Consider the following 4,998-nt stretch of genomic DNA (forward strand, 5'->3'; position numbering starts at 1 on the left):
ATAGATTTGAAAATAAAAGCCAATAAAATAGATCGCAAAGGCAAATATAATAAAGAAGAGTCCCGGGGTCCGTAGATTTCACTAGTGGCTTCTCTCGAGAAAAATAGCAAACGGTGGGCAAATGAATTACTGTTGGGTGATACGTCTCCAACGTATCTATATTTTATGAAGTATTCTTACTATTATATTATCATTCTTGGATGTTTTACAATCATTTTATAGCAACTTTATATCATTTTTGGGACTAACCTATTGACCCAATGCCCAGTGCCAGATGCTGTTTTTTGCTTGTTTTTTACATCGCAGGAAATCAATATCAAACGAAGTCCAAATACAGTGAAACTTTCTATGGACCAAAAGACTCCCGATTGGCCAGAGTAGCACCTCGGGGGTGCTCCCAGGGGGGCACAACCCACCAGGGCACACCTAGCAGCCCAGGCGTGCCTAGGTGGGTTGTGCCCACCTCGGTGGCCTCCCGCACCCCCTCTTTGCCCTATAAAGTCCCAAATATTCCAAAAACCCTCGGGGTAACCTAGATCAGAAGATCCGCCGCTGCGAGCCTCTATATCCATGAAAACCAATCTAGACCCCATTCCGGCACCCTGCCTGAGGGGGGGAATCATCACCGGTGGCCATCTTCATCATCCCGACGGCCACCACGATGAGGAGGGAGTAGTCCACCCTCGAGGTTGAGGGTTTGTACCACTAGCTATGTGTTTAATCTCTCTCTCTCTCTCTCGCGTGCGTTCTTGAGATGTTACGATCTTGATGTATCGCGGGCTTTGTTAATATAGTCGGATCATATGGTGTTTTCCCCTCTCTATCTTGTTGTGATGAATTGAGCTTTCCCTTTGAGATTTTGTTCTTGTCGGATTGAACACTTTTATGGATTTGAGAACACTTGATGTATGTCTTGCAAATGAATACTCGTGGTGACAATGGGGTATTATTTTGATTCACTTGATATATGTTTTGGCACTCAACTCGCGTATTCCCGAGGTGACATTGGGGTAATCTACGCATAGGGGTTGATGCATGTTCTTGTCTTTGTTTCTCCGGTAGAAATCTTGGGGAACTCTTTGAGGTTCTTTGTGTTGGATTGAGTATTATGAATTTGAAATTATCTGGTGTTATTTTAGTACGAACTCTTGGATAGATCGATCGGAAAGAATAGCTTCGAGGTGGTTTCATACCCTACAAACGATTTCTTCTTATGTTCTCCGCTAGATAGGAACTTTGGAGTGATTCTTCATCGCACGTTGAGGGATGGTTATATGATCCTATTATATTAGCATTGTTGAGAGATTGCACTAGCGAAAGTACGGACCCTAGGCCTCATTTTCAAGCATTGCAATACCGTTGTGCTCACTTTTGTTACTTGCTACCTTGCTATTTTTATTTATTCAGATTATAAAATTATATTTCTACCATCCATATTACACTTTTATCACCATCTCTTCGCCGAACTAGTGCACCTATGCAATTTGCCATTGTATTGGGTGTGGTTGGGACACAAGAGATTTCTTGTATTTTGTTGCAGGGTTGTTTGAGAGAGACCATCTTCATCCTACACCTCCCACGGATTGATAAACCTTAGGTCATCCACTTGAGGGAAAATTGCCTTTGTCCTACAAAAGTCTGCGCTTGGAGGCCCAACACGTGTCTACAAGAATAAAGTTGCGTAGTAGACATCAAGCTCTTTTCTGGCGCCGTTGCTGGGGAGGTTAGGTAAGCGGCACTCACATCCCGTCAACGAAGCTCTTTTCTTGCGCCGTTGCCGGGGAGGTGAGTGCATGAAGGTATATCTTTCGATCTTGCAATTGAATCTTTTAGTTTCTTGTTTTATCACTACTTTTGTTTATAAGAAGAAAACTACAAAAAATGGAATTGAGGTTGCATCATATTATTCATCTTTATAATGTCTTTCTTGAAAATGATGTGAAGGAAAATTGTGCTCAATTGTTAGAAGAAGAATGCTATAAAATGTTTTGCATAGAATCCATGAATGATGAGCATGATTGCAATGTTGCTAGTATGAATTCTTTGAATATCCATGATGCTAATGATATTGTAGCGACCCGAACCTGATAAGATTCGATGTCTCTGTGCTCACTGTGCTAGTCCCTGGATCAATAGCTAGCGCATACAGTACAAGATGTAATATCAAGAATGAACCACATGTCATAATATTACATCGTAGATCCAGAATTAAAATATTACATACCTGCGTAGCTCAAGGCTAGCTTATAAACAAAACACAGAGGAGAAGCAAATAAAAATTCCATGAAGTCCATCAACACCACAGGCAAATGTCAAGTATAGACATCGTAACCCTACATCGTATCACTCACTCGTCGTATGAAATCTGCAACATGAAACGTTGCAGCCACGAAGGGTCAATACTTTGAATGTATTGACAAGTCACACAGGAATTATATAACAGACCTACATGTATATGCAAGGTATATCAAGAGGATAGTGTAGTGGTTGTTTTGCAGAAAGCTAATTTTCCCTGATAAGTACATAATATAATGGTCAAATTTTATTTTTGTCTTGCTACAATTAAATGCATATGGTTGAATTGGGCAATCCAATACCAACCTACCCCATTATTAAGTTTCCCATCAAGTTTTAGTAACTGTATCATCTGTCAATATCATCCAACAACTGTAATGGCATAGTGGCTCAAATTTTCCCATAACCGGGGGCACCGCTAATCATGATTAGTTTTTAATACTCTGCAGAGTTTAGTACGCTTTACCCACCGGACCCAATCCGAAGATTGAGACGAAGTCTTTCACAAGAGGTTCCCTTAACCACCTGACGGCCACATCCCACCTACATACGCTACATCAGTCAACACTGTCTGGGCAAGGGTTCCAACAACTGATCAACTAAGCCAGAGCCCATATAGCCAGTGGTCGTACATGGAAGCTACTAGTAACTAAGTCTGTCTGATCTTTTTGCACCTGGGCGGCATTCCACTTAGGGTGCACTCTCATGAGCGCATGGCCTTAGAAAAGGTGCAAGACCCCATGATGCCTTCCCTCAACACAAAACAATAACACTTCCGTCTAGAGGTGAATTAAATCCTTAATTACTACTCATTTAGTTATATATATATAATCCTCACATAATCTCGATGAATACATGAACAAATCCCCGTCTACATAGCATAGCAAGAGTACACTACCACGGTCTACAATAAGGCCATACTAAGCTGAAACTCAGTAGCAATAACATACTACCATGATCTTCCTACATATGCATAATATAGCAATGTGATATATATATATATATAACTACATGCATAAAAAAATGGGATGAAGGATGATCAAGGTGTAACTTGCCTGTATGTTTGATGAAGTTCGTCGCACTCACAGTTCCTGATAATTATACCCGTCAAGCTCCGAGCAATCTATCGCAAAAGAAAGAACCCAAATAAACAACCATGCCATCCAGAATAACCAAAAGAAACAACAAAACAAATATGGCAAGGTTGAACAACATCAGTAGGCTTAGTAATATAGGGTCTTTATGTGCTATAATGCGACAGGGTGAAGGAATGAACTCGAAATAGTTAATGAACAACGAATATTGCTTTATAAGCTTATATTTGATATAATATGAATCAGTGTCAAAGTGATGGGAAAACAACATAGAAGTGGTGTAACAGATTGCATAAGACATACGAGTTCATTTGGGGAAAGAATTAACTGAAAAGAAATACTACAAGACAAGTTATAGCGAATGAAGTTTGAATTGAATTTGAATTCAAGACAGATCAAAATATTTGAATATTGAGTATACAGAATATGATCTGCAAGTATTTGGTACAAGTATTTAGACGCAAAAAGAATCAATTGAATAGGTGTCATGGTTCACCCGATACAATCAAATGAAGGTATATATTCAAATTTGAATTGCTCAAATTTGAAAAGTTCAAAAGTTGAAACTAATGATGCTATTGGATTGTCATGATCAACAGTAACACATAGGAAAAAGAATCAGTGCATTCGGATGTGTGGATCTCAATATATAGCATAAAGAAATTTGGTGTCAATTTGTGAAAAACTGCTACCGTGGCAGCGTTTTTGACATGCTGAAATTGCTGCCGTGGCAGCGAATTGAGCTGCTGTCGCGGCTGCGGTTATCATGCCATGTGGCATGCTCTGAGTGGAGGATACCAGTTCAGTGAAGAAGTATTCCGAGCCGTTGGATTAAGTCACAATGCACGGCTGATGTTCTTTTGAAACTAGGATTCGGATCAGTGGGGTATTCCTCACCGGAAGCGAACGAGACGGCGGCGGCGCTCGGGAAGTTGTCCTTGCGCTTGATGCAGTAGTATCCGGCCTCTGTGTAGCATGAGACGAGGGGAGGTGCTTCACGGAGAGTTTGAGGATGGCCTCAAAGGCTTCGTGGACGACCCCCGGCGATGACAATGAACGAATGAAGATGGGTGGTGGTCGTCGGTGAGCTTTGGGGTGAGGTCAAGGAACTCGATCTGGTGCTCTGTGCAAGGGGAGAGGGGTCAGGGGAACAAAGAGCATAGGAAGGAAAAAGAATGGAATATATGGGGAGCCTAGGTGAGCTCTGTATATGACGAAATCAACGGCAGCAGAAGCTTCAGGAGCGGAACTCCGGCGAGGTTAGTTTGGCTGGGGCTCAAATCAGAGGATCTGCGAAGGGGAAATATGGTCATGGAGAAACGTCACATCCAGGAGATTTTGAGGATGAATGGAGGGGGCAGGGGCGGCTTACACTGGCCGGAATTGACCGAAGAAGGGAGCTCGGGCAGCGAAGATCTGGGTGCTCCATGGGCTCGAAATCAAGTTCTACTCTCATGCCCCATGTTGAGATCGAGAGGAAAATAGGGGATCGAGGAACTAGGGTTCGTCTCTAGGACGCGTGTTGGGGGTATCAAACTCGAATATGCCCTATATTAGATGTAAAGTATAGGAATAGTTCATGATAGAGATAATGCATAGCCTTACAACC

This window comes from Triticum aestivum, chromosome 2D (genome assembly GCF_018294505.1).
Source record: "Triticum aestivum cultivar Chinese Spring chromosome 2D, IWGSC CS RefSeq v2.1, whole genome shotgun sequence".
Classification (NCBI taxonomy): domain Eukaryota; kingdom Viridiplantae; phylum Streptophyta; class Magnoliopsida; order Poales; family Poaceae; genus Triticum; species Triticum aestivum.